Source organism: Protopterus annectens, chromosome 4.part0 (assembly GCF_019279795.1).
Source record: "Protopterus annectens isolate FY-2018-M chromosome 4.part0, PAN1.0, whole genome shotgun sequence".
NCBI lineage: Eukaryota > Metazoa > Chordata > Ceratodontiformes > Protopteridae > Protopterus > Protopterus annectens.
The window spans coordinates 1359711789-1359727865 of NC_056733.1; positions in this window are offsets into that span (position 1 = coordinate 1359711789).

A 16077-nucleotide genomic window follows, 5' to 3' on the forward strand; every position below is an offset into this window, starting at 1 on the left:
CCTCTGAGCAGGCGGTATGCCACTGAGTAGAGCTGGAGTTTCTTTAACCAGGCAGCATATGGCATCTGTTTGAGCCCTTTGATCCTCTTGGTTTGGTACTTTTGGGGTCTTTCCAGTTGCTGCAGGTGTCTGGTAAGGTACATCCCAAAAGGGGCATTGTACACAATTATGGGCCTGATGAGGGATGAGTAAAGAGGCACAATGACCTCCCCTGATCTAGATGTGAATCCCTTCATGATTAGGTGGGCTATATAAAATGTTTTTCTAACCACTTTGGCCACGTGGTTGTCAAATGAGAGATTGCTATCAACTTGGGTCCCCAGGTCCCTAATTACTTCTTCCATACTTAATGGATTACCACCTATGTGGTAATTTGTGGGCACTTTGTTTTTGCCAAAGGGGATGACTATACACCTTTTGGCATTTAGCTTGAGGCCATGGCTCTGGCACCAGTTGTCTGTTTCTATGAGGCCCTTTTGTAGGATGCTTGTGTCGGCTGGAGAGTTGATTATGGCGCCCAGTTTGCAGTCATCTGCGAACTTGGTCAGCCACAGTTCTTCCATGTTAGCCTGTACCTCCGAGAAATATATACCGAACAAGAGAGGTCCCAGGACTGAGCCTTGTGGGATGCCACTTGTAACTGGTTTGGAGTCTGACATGGCTCCAGCAATTCTAACCATGTGGGTTCTGTCCTTGAGCCAGTTTGCAACCCATCTAGTGACATAGGGGTTTATATTTAAGCTGGTGAGCTTATCTATAATGCCCGAGTGGGGTATTGTATCGAAGGCATTTGCAAGGTCCAGGTAGGCTGTGTGGACCACCTTCCCCTCGTCAATGACCTTGGTGACTGTTTCAAAGAAATCAATCAGGTTTAAGAGGCAGGATCTGCCCTTAACAATGCCAAACTGGGTAGGATCCAGTGTCTGTAGGTCCCCAATATCTTTATTTATGAGGTCCATGATGATCCTTTCCATAGCTTTGCAGACCAAGCTAGTCAGGCTTATGGGGTGATAGTTTCCAGTATCCGTTGAGACACCACCTTTGTGGAGAGGGACCACTGTTGCTGTACGCCACTCTTTGGGTACATATCCTGTAGTAAGGCTGAGATTGAACAGTAGTTTTATGTTTGGGTTTAGTTCTTCTTGGAGTTCATGTAGGATGCAGCCCGGGACACCGTCTGGCCCCATTGATGCTGTGTTTTTTGCTTTGGAGAGGACGGCTCTTACCTGAGCATCTTAGATGTCAGGGGGGCAGCACTCTGCTGGGATAGATATTTTCCCTTTTGGTGGGGAAGGTGGGGAGAAGTTTGCGCTGAACCTGTCAGCTAGGATGTTGGCAATGTCTGTAGGTTCGGTGTATTTTTTGTCATTTTGGACGAATTCTGAGCATATCTGGGAATTCCCACTCAGGTTCCTAACATAACTGAAGAAAGCCTTGTGATTATCCTTAGTGTCCTGTGCAATTTTTCTCTTGAAGCTGGCCTTAGATGATTTTATGAGTGCCCATAGTTTTTTGCTAATACTGATCAGAGATGCCTTCCCTTTTTGGGATTTTGCTCTATCATGTAGTAGCTTCCTCCTTCTATTGTATAGTTTGTTTATGGCTGGGGTCCACCAGACAGGTTGCCTAACTTTAGAGGATTGGATCTTGGTTTCATTTGGGATTGCATGATCCATGCATTCCTGAAGGTGTTCATAGAATGCATTTATAAAGGATTCTGCGGTCTGGGCCATATTTTCCACAGGCCCGGGGACTTTGAAGGATTCCACCTCAGTTTTGAGGAGTGTGAAATTTGCTTTATAGAAGTTTTTCACTGTGGTTTTCTGGGCAGGGGCTGGGGTCGGGATGTGAATATCTAGTGAGATTATTTTATGGTCTGATATTACCAGTGAAGGATACACTTCTGGTCTGGAGCATAGAGTCCCCATGTTGGTGATGATTAGGTCCAGTATGTTTTCCCCTCTTGTGGGAGTGGCAACAAGTTGCTCCATAGCATTTGAGTTTATAAATTCTAGGAACCTTCGGGCTAGGTTGTTGGAGCTAGAGTAATGCTCCCAGTCTATGTTAGGGTAGTTGAAGTCGCCCAATATAATTGTGTTTGGAGAGACCTTCATATTTTCCAGTGTTCTCAGGAAGGCTGAGTGGGGTTCCTGGGTTTGGGAGGGTAGTCTGTAGCAGGCTATAAACTGGAAGGCAGTTTTAGCCACTGTTAGTTGCACATGGATAGTCTCTGATGCTTCGTGCTGTGCCACCAACCTGGAGGTGTGGGTATCTTTGACGAATATTGATACTCCCCCTCCTTTTGTGGTTCGGTCCAAGTTTTGGGGCCGAAAAACATGGTATGGCGTATAACCTGGTAGTGCTGGGGTGTTCTTGGGATCCTTGAACCAGGTTTCTGTTACTGCACAGATATCGATTTTCTCCATGCTAAAGAGAGTTTTGAGTGCATGCATCTTAAGGTTTAGACTTCTGCCACTGAGTAGCATTACTCTTAGTTTCTTATCCCTTGTGATACCTATGGAGGTGGGTTTGTCTTTTGAGTCTTGCCTAAAAAAGGCACTATGGGGGTGGCAAGAGCCTTTGCCAATATCCGAAAGCCCAGGGGTGACAGGTGCAAGCCCTCCCTAGCGAAGCATCGTGGCTTGTCGAGCATGTCATCCCAGGCAGACAGGCATTGGATCCCCCTTTGAATGACACCAAAACTTAAGCCAGTTGTTGAAATTGATCATCTTGTCTTCATATTGTGGCATCATTCTTGGTAGAGAGGTCAGCCTAGTATTCTTTGACTGTGCACCACAACAGTCTTTTCAGCACCTGAACAATGGCATTGTCACAGGTGGTTGCTAGCAGTACATGGCCACATCCTTTGATATTTCTGTGTCTCACTTCTACATAAGGGCATGCTTGTGGGATTCATTCTACAGCTATTTGCAGAGTGTGTAACAGCAGACAAGCTGATATGCCTGTGTGTTTCTGACTCTTCCAGGTCTCAGATACTCTCACGTATATATTTGAACAGCCTCAGGGTAAGGTACATATAACTGGGATACACCTGTGATATATTTCAGACATTTTGCAGTTCAGACTTTGGGGGATTCAGAGCATATGTATTACTACACCTTTTCTGATGTGCAAGTGGTGTCTACTCTCACTTATTGACATTTGTCATTAAGTGAGATTCAACACCTTTCTTCCTACTGTTAGTACATTTCACAGGGAGTCAGAGGGGCACAGCTAACATTTGTTTACAAATCAGGGTCATCACTGTAGAGCAGTCACCGTTGGGAGGTCTGGCCTGTGACCTATGCAAATATACCAGTGTTTATCCTGCTCTGATACTGTGTGGGGTTTGTAAGGTGCTGTTGTAAACTTAATCCCTACTAGCATGGCTGATTCCCTTTTCACAGTCATGTCATGCAATTCCACAACACCTGCTGGTTAAGGCCCACAGAACAAGATTTGTGTTATGCCATTCCTATTTTCCCTTTACATTCACTCATGGTAATGCATGATATATTGCTTTTGGCACTAAGTTATTGTATATCTGCTGTGGTGTAGTGGTACTTCATGCAGACTGGTGAGTCCAAGGTACCCGGTTCGAGACTGACAATGGTATGTTATTTTGCTGCTGAGCAGTACAAGGGCCTTGTCATACAGAGTGACTAAGGCACTGTTAAGCAGTTGTAAGTGGGTTTGCGCAGGTTTGCGTGATGCTTAGCAATGCTTAGCTAAGCGCACACAAGCTCACAACAGCACACCCCCGCTAACTACTGCTTAAAAGTGCTTACTCCCGCTAATCCCCGCGCTAATTTCTTTTAAAGAAAAGAAAATGGGGAGATAGGAAAGTGGTGAAAAAGGGGGCACAAAAAGGGAAAGACAGTAGGGAAACCAGCTCGGGATGTGCATGATGGGTGTAGGGAAGGTCCATAGCTGCCCATTTCTTTACCAGCAACAGCTGTGCATATGTATGAAATTTGGTGTGAAATTTGAAACCTTCCACCCCCTGAGAGAGCAGTGAGGACAACAAAATATGTTATACTGCCAATTAGAATTATCAGTTTACATGTCCAGCGGACATGTGTGCGAATTGGGCAGCTATGTATGGGGCGTAATTTATTTGTGGGAACAGATTGCCCTTTTTTTTATTTTTTTTTTCAGGTGAGAGTGGACTGTAAGGTAGAGGATGTAGGTATATTTGGGGAGGTAGGCTGGGGAGGTAAACAGACAAGACAAACAAGATGCATACAGGGGCGGTGTTTGACACATGGGGTGGGTGAACACAATTGATGGGGAAGGTTGTTTGGAAATCGCAAGCCCATGAGCCCACAGATGATAACAGTGGAACTGAAATCCCCACCCATGGGCAGTCACCACTGCACCTTCACAGCCCCGAGGGTGGCTGTGCTGGGGGCCGAGTAGGATGGGCAGGCTCACCTGAGAGACGCGCCACTCTCACCTCAAGCTGGCGTAGGGGATCAGTGACTGAACGCTGGATCCCCCTACGCACCACAGCCCGGACCCTTCGAAGGGTGACAGGTGGCCCTTCTCCGCCCACACTTCCATGGGGGGGATGAGCCCCATCCCCTGCAGTGCTTCCACACAAAGGTGGCACAGGACCAATGGAGGAGGGGAGCCCGGGCTGGGCACTGGAGCTGCTTGTGCCAGGTGCACTCGCCAACTGAGGAGGGACAGGTGGGTCTGCTGGGACCGGCCTTCCCATACGTTCTGTGATTAGGTGTGTTTAATTACAACATAAACAACAGCATTCCAGATTAGTTGTAACAGCATGCAGTAATATTCCCATTAACCCAACACACCAAGGTTCCAATAGTTGAACAGCAAGCATAACACATGCATATATTGAACTACAGTGGATATTCCAACAGCATGCAGGGATGTTTGGTAGCAACAGGCCACCATGAACATGGTGTTTGAACAGGGCACATGCATCAACATCAATGCAAATATTTATAAAACAATAGGACATATGTCCCAACAAATATTTAAGGTTACACATACCTATTGAGGTATGGAATTGCATGGTTTATGCACATACATTAGGGTGTAGAAAAAACCTTAGTTAACATCTTATAATGACCTTTTAGTCTACACTACATTCCCAGTGACTGCAAGTGTATATCCCCTACCTGTATTATTACACTTGCCACCAAACATTAGGTTGTGTCATGGGTTTGGCTAGTTCAATATATGCCTGACCTATATCTGACATGATAACTGTCCAGGATGCAGGTGTTACTGCTACATATTTCTTGTTTGCATTTATATTTCTTTATCTACATATCTGGGATGTTTTCACATGACATTTTCACTTTGATTTGTACAGAACCCTGCATTTCTTAACACACACTCACATTTTTGGTGAATAATTACATGCTACATGTGAGGCAGGTTTACTTATTCATGCCAGCCAGTAACTGACTATTGTGAACTGTATATATGTTTCTCAGCTACTAGCACTTCCATCACCCACTTTATATGGGGCTGCATAACTCTGGGTTGCCAGCACCTTTTCAAACAGTACTGTTTCTATAATGCAAGGGTACAAGAACATTTCAGACTCTGTGACACAGACACACTCTGGGTTTTAGACCTTTATTAATGACATTGCACACTTTTCTACAGGCTCACTCCTTCATTTGCTTTAACGGTGTTTATGGCAGACATGTTCAAGACATATTATACCTTTATTAATAGGTTAGAACAATCTTTTTTCAGGCTCACTCACTTATATTATATGACAGTGCCTGCAGAGATATTATTCCAAACATATGTTACCTTTCTTAATGGGTTACTACACTCTTTTTCTGCCTCTCTGACATTTTTATCTGGCAGTACATGCATAGGTCTTATTCAGGCAATTCTATGGCTGTTTTATTGGACTACAACACTTTCTTTCATGCTCTCTCCCATATTTTATATAACAATACATGCAGAATAATCATTAACCTGCCTGGTGGCACAGCCTTAGCAGCCTATCAGCATAGGCTTGCTGATTCATAGCATGGTCACCTGCAGCTGTAAAGTAAATGAAGGGATATTGAGACATACCTATCCATTATACATACTCCATTATCAATTCTTACATACTGCATTCCATGGCTACATACTCAGTTGTGGGGCATTCTGCATCCCACGGGCCTCCTGTATCCACTGGTTCAGGCGGTCCTGCTTTCATCTCTTCAGGTCTGCATGGTGGTGACAGACCTGCTCACCAGTCCGGGGAATGCCTGTGTCACTGGTGAGGTCATGAGCTAACCGGTTCCAAGCCTCTGCCTTGTACTCCATCCCTTGGAACTGGCCCTGCAGGAGTCTTGACTCGTGATGGTGGACAAAGAGCCAAACCATGTATTTGGACTCCTCAATGCCCCAACATTGCGCTCGGAAGCGTGAACCCTCTCCTGCACCTGCCATTCTGACTGCAAATGTGAGCTACAATCAGTTATGGCGAGTATTCCCGCCTATGGGGCTTAAATATGCCGCATTTCCCGCACTTTTTTGTGATTGGCCATTTTGTAAAATTCTTGGCTGACTGCAGACCTGCTTAGTAATGGTTAAACTACCATTCATAAGTATATGAATGTTAATAGTGGCTGCTTCCCCTATGTTGTCATGGCTTAGTGGTTCTGTACTTTGATTATGATGCACAGGGTCCTGGGTTTGAACCTTGTCATTGTTTTATTTTAATACTGTATAGACAGGCTAGGGGGTGTGGCTGCGTTTAAGCAACTTAGCTCTACGTTGCTCCCTGGTGCCCTACAGTGCCCTGGATGGCGTGGCACGCACGTCCGCACAAACACATTGCATTGGGTAAAGCACTTTTAAACTTTGGGCAACTCTATTGCACTGGGTAAAGCACTATTAAACTATGGGCAACTCTGTTTAGCTGGGTAAAGTGCTATTTAACTATGGGCACCTCTGTTTAGCTGGGTAAAGCACTATTAAACTATGGGCACCTGTGTTTCACTGGGTAAAGCGTTGCTTAACAGCAGCCTATTATATATCTGGGTCCTTTAAAAATATATATTTTGTTCACTGATACATTGGCCATGTCACTGCTTTTAATAAAATTTTATTCATATATGTCTGGTATTATTTCAAATACTGATTTAAAACATAAATAAGAAGGGGAGTGGTGGGACTCAAACCGTGAATGCCTCCTCTTTGTGCATACACTCTACCATTACGCTATTGCAATTTGGTGTGATTTGCATAAACATTCTTTCTTATGCTCTTCCATGTCTGAATTGCTAACTTCAGCTAAGCAATGGGCACACCCGCGCACACACGAGCAAATACGGGCAGCTATTTTGGGAATTTCAAAAAATATATTTAATATTTTGCATTTTAGAACTATACAATATCCGGGAGTGTAGTGTTGGGTGCAGGGACATTTGAGCAGACTCGCTCTTGTGTGTGCTTTTACTTTTGAAACACTTGCAGGGGCATGGGCATTTAGACTGCTCGGCAGTCTGACACGCCCCCTGCTTTCTTACACGGTCTGTGTAAGACTTACGGTTGAGTCAGCGTGCCCTCATGAATATTCATGGCACGCTGATGTCATACCGTTCAACTGCAGCCTCCGAGTAAGACATATTAAGTCTTACACGGAGGTTTCGTGAATCTGGGGGAAGATGTTTTTCAATATTTAAGCAACTTATGAATTATGCTTTTTTTTCTTCTATGACAGTGTTAGAAAGTGTTAGAATACAAATATTTGTATAATATGTAATTCTTGATTTTTGACTTAGAAGTTTTCAATTTTTAGTTAGAAGATCTGCACATTTACTATAGAATGCCTTTTCATACATTTTTAAAGACATATTACTTTCTATCTGTGTCATCTAGTCTTTGTATTTCTGCACCTAGCCTATCATTTCCTTTATAAGTAAGTATTTCTGTTGCTATATATTTGCTGCCATAACTGACCTTTGTATATGTCATTGATTTTCAAACAGGATTTCAGGGAACCATAGAGTTTATAGGTTCTTAGGTAAGTACCAGGCTAGCTGCACTTGCAGCCCCTTTGAAGCCTAACACATTTCTAATCAGTGGTGAGATTCAAATCCTGTACCTTGAACCAATGAGGTAGAGACCGTACATATTATGCAAACCACCAGTCACCAAATTCATTGAAATTTCATGACCAGAAATGTACTGTGGTGGTGAGGGACCAAATTTTAACAAATAGACCACCAAGGATCCCTCGTAAAGCAACCATTACTCTTTGTGATAAGTGCCATGGGATCATTTACATCCACCTGAGCTACCATCATATTAGGCAGATGGGGTCTCAGTTTAATGCTTCATCTGAAGGAAGACATGCTCAGGAATGCAGTGTATCCTTTATGACAAGGGTTTCCTCACATATTTCTGCCAGTGCTAAAAATGAGAATAGCTTCTGCTGGAGAGAGAATAATAGGTATCTCACCTCATAACTTTTGCCTACCATAAAATAATTACATAAACTGATGATATATTATTACTTAAAGTCCACAAATCCCACCAAGTATTTTAACAAGCTACACAGTCCCATTTCTTTGAACTTCTCCAATGGCTTCACAATAATAAACCCTAAATTATTAATACTAAGACATGTTATGCTATTCTCTACCACAAAGAGAATTGCAATACTTTTACCAATAATCCCGGAAGATTTAGAAAAAAAAACACTATTCCTAATGTCACAGAACAAAAACACCTTGGTATAATACTCAATTCCTCCCACATCCTCAATGTTCATACAGATAACATAACCAACAAAGTCTTAACTCAACTAAATTTATCTTAACATATCTCTCATCTTCTCTCATCTATATCACATATGAACTTAGTCAAATATGTCCTGATATAAAAGTCTGAATATGCCCTGTCAGCCATAACCCTCCACTCTGTGCATTATATACACAAAATGCAATTAACTGAAAATAAAATCTGTATATTTGTCTTCCTTGCAGATATCAGTTGCCACCATTGTGTCTTATATGAAAAGGCCTACTGGTTTTCTGTGACAGATAGCAGCACCTGTCTCAAGTACACTGATATTTAAAATTCTTAAACTAGGTTACCCTCTACCCCTCAAAAAGTGATACAAGTCAGACAACCAACTATTCCCTTAGAAGCAGCCAATATTACTGTTGTTATCTTTGATCAGACCTAAATTTATATTTTCAATAGCAGAAAAGACACACTCAAAATGGGACTCGTTTTATGAAATCAAAGTCTGGAAATATTCAGAAGCATCTCAATCAGTACCTGCAGAAACATAATAAATGCACATACTTTTGAGACACTGTTAATATTTTGTGCAGCTGGTAATGCAAGTACTCCATAAAACAAGCCTTAATAATGTACATTTTGTACTCCGAAATTCTGAAAAGTCAAATGGTTTAATCTTGATATTTTGTACATTGTGAACATTTTGTTTTGATATTATTTTTGCATACTTTATTTCTAACATAATTACTTCTTGAGTTGCAGTTCTATATTTGTTTAATTGTGTTACCTTTTACTCATTGTACTGACTTTAAATATTGGCATTATTGCTATGCCTGGGTGATGAATGAAAAGGTTCAATGGACCAGCTCACCTACTCAGTTATCAAACTGTAAAATAAATAAGTAAAATGAATATGTATTAGCAATTCATCAGCAAACTGAGCAGGTGAGCAGACACTATCATCTGCAAGTTTCATTTTAAGTGAATAATGAATATGATGACTTCTTAACTCTTGATTTATTCTCTTGACAAGTCCAAAGCAATTTTAACACTACATTTAAATTCAAATTAATAATGCAATAGAGGAAAAAATGTTATCACTATGACTTCTTATTAATAGCATACATAAATTCAACTATTATAGTCGGGATGTATAGTTATTTGTCTTTATGGAGCTTATAAATAGGAATTATTCTACAACTGCTATAAAACTGGATGACCACAACACATAGGATTAATTGAGTTTCTTCAAAAGTAACGGTGGCTTCTGTAGGGTTCCATGACCACAGAATTTGAAGTCCATGGCTGTATCTGCTGGACAAATCAACTGCAGAAGTACAAAACAGTGTAGCAAGGCATTTGCTATTTTACTATATCTTCTTGGATGGCACCCACTTGCCATTTCTTATAAGTATTAATTAACATTATTTTAGACCATATAACTACAGCTTACTGTAAGCCTTAAGAAAGCCAACTAGATTTAGTTACTATAATCATAATTTTGAAGAAATATCTGAGCTTTGGCCGGCTAACTGATGTTTTGGCTGTCTCTCTACAGAGTACTTATTAGAATTTCTGTGTAGCCATTGATAGCAGTGGGGGTAGTTTCACCTCATCACTGATATTGTCCTGCCTTATATAAGTGGTACATTTTGAGTTATTTCTGCTTAATATCTGAGCTTTGGTTGGCTAACATCTACCTGAAATCAACTGGACATATAAGTGAATTTAAGTCCACTTTTATCTGCTCTTTTTCATATAGTACTGTATTTAATTTATTTATTTGTGTTTTTCACTGAATATTAACTCAACTGAAGTTGTGGCTGTCTCTCTACAGTTATGTTGGTGGCTTTGAAATTACCCGCCCCTCTTGTAGATTTGTATTTGGATACTCCTTCTGGGCCCATCTCATTTGCTCACTCAACTGAGTGCAGTGAGATCATATTTCTGATTTCAGACACTCCTACTGTGTACAAAGAGAGAATTTGGGAAGGAGAACCCCTGTAGCCTCTTAATCCTGCTCTGTTCCCTCCCTCAAAAAAAAAAAAAAAAAAAAATATATATATATATATATATATATATATTTTTTATTCAGCTGCTCTTACTGTAACTGTCTTAGTTGCTCTTCTGGGTGCTGTCATCTGTTCATTCACTCTTAAAACGCACTTATTACTGCTTGTTAGTAGCCTTCTAATTTACTGCCTTCTGCACTTGTTTTTTAGCGATTTGTTAATTTAATTGCATTTATTTGAACTGTATTTGCCATAGTGTTGCTACACACTCGAGTGTGCTGGCCTGCACTGCAATTTGAATTGTATTTACTGCTGTTTTAGCTGCTTTTCTGTAAAAAAAAAAAAAAACCTAAGCTTGTTTCCTGCCTTTCCTGTAAATGGTCAAGTCCAAATACAGACTTGCTGTATCCAGGACTGTTGATAAGCTTCTGAGCCCCCCCCAAACCTTTTCGTGTTGGAGGGAAGCCTTCTATCTTATCAGTGGGAGTGGTAAGCATCACGTAGCCTAGCTACCACAAGAGGAGTGGTCCCTGGCCCAGAAATGTTAGCTATTCACTGTTTGAGCAGTTTTTTTCCATCTCTTTCAACTTTCTGGTTTGAAAGTCGCACTTGCACCTGTTTCCCACCTTTCCTATAACTAGCCTAATCTGGTTACAGAGTTGCCGTATCCAGGATTGTTAGTAAGCTTTTGAGCCCCCCAAGCCTTTCTGTGTTGGAGGGAAACCTTCTAGCTTATCAGTAGGAGTGGTAAGCACTAGGTATCCTATCCTCCATGGGAAGAGTGAATTTTGGCCAAGAAAATGTAGATTATTTGGCCGTTTGGACAGTTTTTTTCCATCTCTTTCACTGTTCTGGTTTAAAAGCTGCACTTGCGCTTGTTTCCCACCTTTCCTGTAACTAGTCTAGTCCAGATACAGAGTTGCTGTATCCAGGACTGTTGGTAAGCTTCTGAGCCCCGCAAGCCTTTCTATGTTGCAGGAAAGCCTTCTAGCTTATCAGTGGGAGTGGTAAGCACAAGGTAGCCTGTCTACCATGAGAAGAGAGGTTCTTGGCCCAGAAATTGTCGTTTATTGACCGTTTGGGCAGTTTGTCCATCTCTTTCAGTTTAAAAGACCACATCTACGCTTGTTTCCCATCTTTCCTGTAACTAACCTACTGGGTAGCACTAGAAATCCTTAAACTGATACAAGCCTTCTAGCTTAGAAGAGAGACTTTGGAGTGATTAAGTATCAGTTTTCTGTACTTTCTTGCTGTACTTAACTTCCACCTAAACGCAGATTTTCCAGTGTTTATTTAAAAGCTTGTTTTTTTCACATATTGTATTTATTTGACTGCCTGCCCTTTTAAAAAGTTGTTTTTTGTTTAAATAATTTGTTTAACTGTTGTAGGCTACACACTAAAATGTGATAGCCTTTTCTGATCATTTGTAGTTGTTTAAAGCTGTTTTAAGAGTATTTTTTTACTGTCTTTGCCTTATCTTTTCAAAAAAAAAAAACAAAAAAAAAATTCCTTGTTTCTCACCTTTCTAAGCTACTATAGTCCAGTTTTCAGGCTAGTGCTGAAATCAGGGCTTTGACACTAGTTTCTGAGTTGCCCATACCTTACTTGGATAGAAGGAAGATTCTCTGTTCACCTGTGAGAGAGGGGAGCTTTGAGCAACCTATCTGTCCCTGGAGGAGTGGTTCCAGCCCAGAAGTTAGTAGATTATTGGCAATTTCTGGCTAATTTCTATCTGTTTCATTTCACTACTATAAAAACCCCATTTGCATGGTTTTGCGCACTGGGTAGCGCCAGTTAGCTATGTTTAAATTATTCCCCACTCCACTAAGTCTCCTCTTAAGATTTTTCCTTGAAACTAGTCTAACTCTCAACCTAAGCACTCAAAAAGCATCCTACAGCTCAGCACTTGCTCAGACCTAAGAGCAAGCACTAATATACCCTGACACTGATTGCCCAGCAGGACAAGGCTCTTTATTCACCCCTCACCAGCCAAGCGACTAAGCTCACCCTACTATTCTGGCATGACCAACGGACAATTTCAGGTGCACTCTCCAGTCCAGCTGGTGAATCTGGGTATCCTGAGGCAATGTTGCAACTGTTTCATGTACAAAGACAACCCTCTCCTCCTACCACAAAAGACTAACATATGTGAGAGCTGCAAATATACAGCCAAACTGGAAGCTAAGCTGTCTCCACCCAAGACTGGAACAGACAGTCAAGAGGAGAAGGTTAACATTTGCACCACACCTCCAGCCACACACCGACCTACTAAAACAGAACTGGCAAAAAATACACATAAAAACACAAAATCATACTTGGTGGCTCTAAATAAAAACCTGCAAAAGCATCAGAGATCTCCATAGCAGATACTCAAACAACCTGCACCTCCTGTCACAAACCAGAAAACACATAAAACACAAAATCAATGTGCAGCACAATCACAGCTCCTAAGGCGAAATAACATACCTAACACACTAATAATAGGTGACTCTATAGTCAGGCACACTGACATCCCACAAACTAGGCCCGACAAACAGAAGGTTACTGTTAACTGCCTGTCGGGAGCCAGAATCCGCCACATAACACAAGCACTCAGGTCACTCCAGAACAAGTACAAATATGACTCTGGCATTGTTCATGTTGGTGTGAATGACCTGAGATTTACCACCCTGGACTACATGAAAAGAGACATGGAAGAGCTCTCTGATCATGTAGCCCAGGCTGGTATGACCCTGAGTAGCATCCTGCCCTCACCAAGAATGATACCTCAGTATAAAGAAAAAAGTATCAATTTCAAGAATTGGCTAAGCTTCTGATGTCATTCAAAGGGGATCCAGTGTCTGTCAGCCTGGGACTACAAGCTCGACAAGCCTCATTGAGATGGCTTGCACCTGTCACCCCTAGGCTTTCGAATACTGGCCAAGGCTCTTGCTGCCCCCATAGTGCCTTTTCTAGACAAGGCTCAAAAGTCAAACCCACCTCCGTAAACAGCACAATTAACAAAAAAACTGAGGGTTATGCTACTCAATGCCAGGAGTTTAAATCTCAAAATGCATGCACTTGAAGCACTCCTCAGTATGGAGAACATCGACACCTGTGCAGTAACTGAAACCTGGTTCAAGGCTCCAGATAGCGCCCCAGCACTACTGGGCTACAACTCATACCACACGTTTCAGCCACAAAACATGGGCCGAAACACAAAAGGAGGGGGTTTATCCATATTCATCAAGGATACCTACACCTCCAGGTTAGTGGATCAGCCTGATACCTCTGAGATCATCCATGTGCAACTAACATCGTGTAAATCTGCAATGTAAATTGTGGCCTGCTACAGATCACCCTCCATGACCCAGGACTACCACTCCACCTTTCTGGATTTACTGGAAAACATGAAGGTCCTACCGAACACCCTGATATTGGGTGATTTCAATTACCCTACCATTCACTGGGTAAACTACTCAAGTACAAAATCCAAGGCCCAGCGCTTCCTGGAATTCATCAACTCAAACACCCTGGATCAGCTGGTAAACTCCCCTACCAGAGGTGAAAATATATTGGACCTGGCCATTACCAACATGGGTGACAGGTGTTCCACACCAGAGGTCAACCCGTCACTGGTTAGATCAGACCATAAACTAATCACTCTGGATGTCCACACCTCACCACCACCCCCAGCTAAGGAAACCACAGTAAAAAACTGTTCTAAAGCAAACTTCAACTTACTTAAGACAGAGGTGGCAAGTTTCACAGCCCCACACGCTAAAGAATAATGTTGCCCAAGATGCAGAAACCTTTACAAGTGCACTCTATAAGCACCTACACGGATGCATGGATCATGCCATCCCTAGCAAAAGCAAGACCCACTCCTCTAAGAGAAGGAAACCAGTTTGGTGGACCCCTGCAATAAACAGGCTATACAATAGAAGGAGGAGACTAGTTCAGAAAAAAAGCAAATCCCAAGAAAGAAAGACATCCCTGATCAGTATCAGTAAGAAACTAAGGTCCCTCATGAAATCATCCAAGGTTAACTTCGAAAGAAAAATAGCCAAGGATTCAAAAGATAACCACAAAGCCTTCTTTAGTTATGTTAAGAATCTAAGTGGCAACTCACAGATATGCAATGAACTAGTGCAAAATAGCACAAAATATACTGCACCTACTGATATTGCCAACATCCTGGCAGATAGATTCAGTGCAAACTTAACCCCCTCTCACCCCCAAAAGGGCCGACAACAATACCGGAAAAGTGTTGTGTCCCAAAAATCAGAGATGCACAGATAAAAACAGCCCTTTCAAAAGCCAAAAACACAGCGTGAATGGGACCAGATGATGTCCCAGGCTGCATCTTGCATGAACTACAGAACAAACTAATCCTCCACCTAAACACGCTGTTCAACCTCAGCCTCTCCACAGGCTACGTGCTCATATAATCGTGCGCAGCAACAGTTACTCCTCTCCACAAAGGAGGAGCCAGAACTGACCCTGGTAACTATCGCCCCATAAGCCTGAATAGCCTGGTCTGCAAGGCTATGGAGTGCATCATCATGGAACTTATTAACAAAGACATTGGGAACCCCCAAACACTTGACCCAACCCAGTTCGGCTTTGTTAAGGGCAGATCATGTCTACTAAACCTGGTTGACTTCTTCGAGACAGTCACCAAGGCCATAAATGAGGGAAAGGTGGTTCACACAGCCTACTTTGACCTCACCAAGGCTTTTGACACCATTCCCCACTCGGGTATTACAGAAAAACTCACCAGCCTGAACATAAACCCCTATGTCACAAGATGGGTTGCCAGTTGGCTTACAGACAGAATTCACATGGTAAGAATAGCAGGCTCTAGGACCGACTCTAAACCAGTCACAAGTGGTATCCTGCAAGGCTCAGTCATGGGACCCCTACTGTTTGGCATATACTTCTCAAAAGTACAGGCAAACACAGGAGGACTATGGCTAACCAAGTTCACCAATGACTGCAAACTGGGAGCCATAATTGACTCTCCGGCTAACACGGACTTCCTCCAAAAGGGCCTTACAGAGATAAACACCTGGTGACAAAGTCATGGCCTCAAGCTAAATGCCAAAAAATGCATAGTCATCCTGTTTGGTTAAAACAAAACACCCAAAAATTACCACAAAGGTGGCAGCCGCCTTAATACAGAAGAGGTAATAAGAGATCTGGGGACCCAGGTAGATAGTAATCTCTCCTTTGACAATCATATTACCAAAGTAGTTAGGGAATCCTTCTGTGTGGCCCACATAATTACTAAAGGGTTCACATCTAGAAATAAAGAGGTTATAGTGCCCCTCTACTCGTCACTCATTAG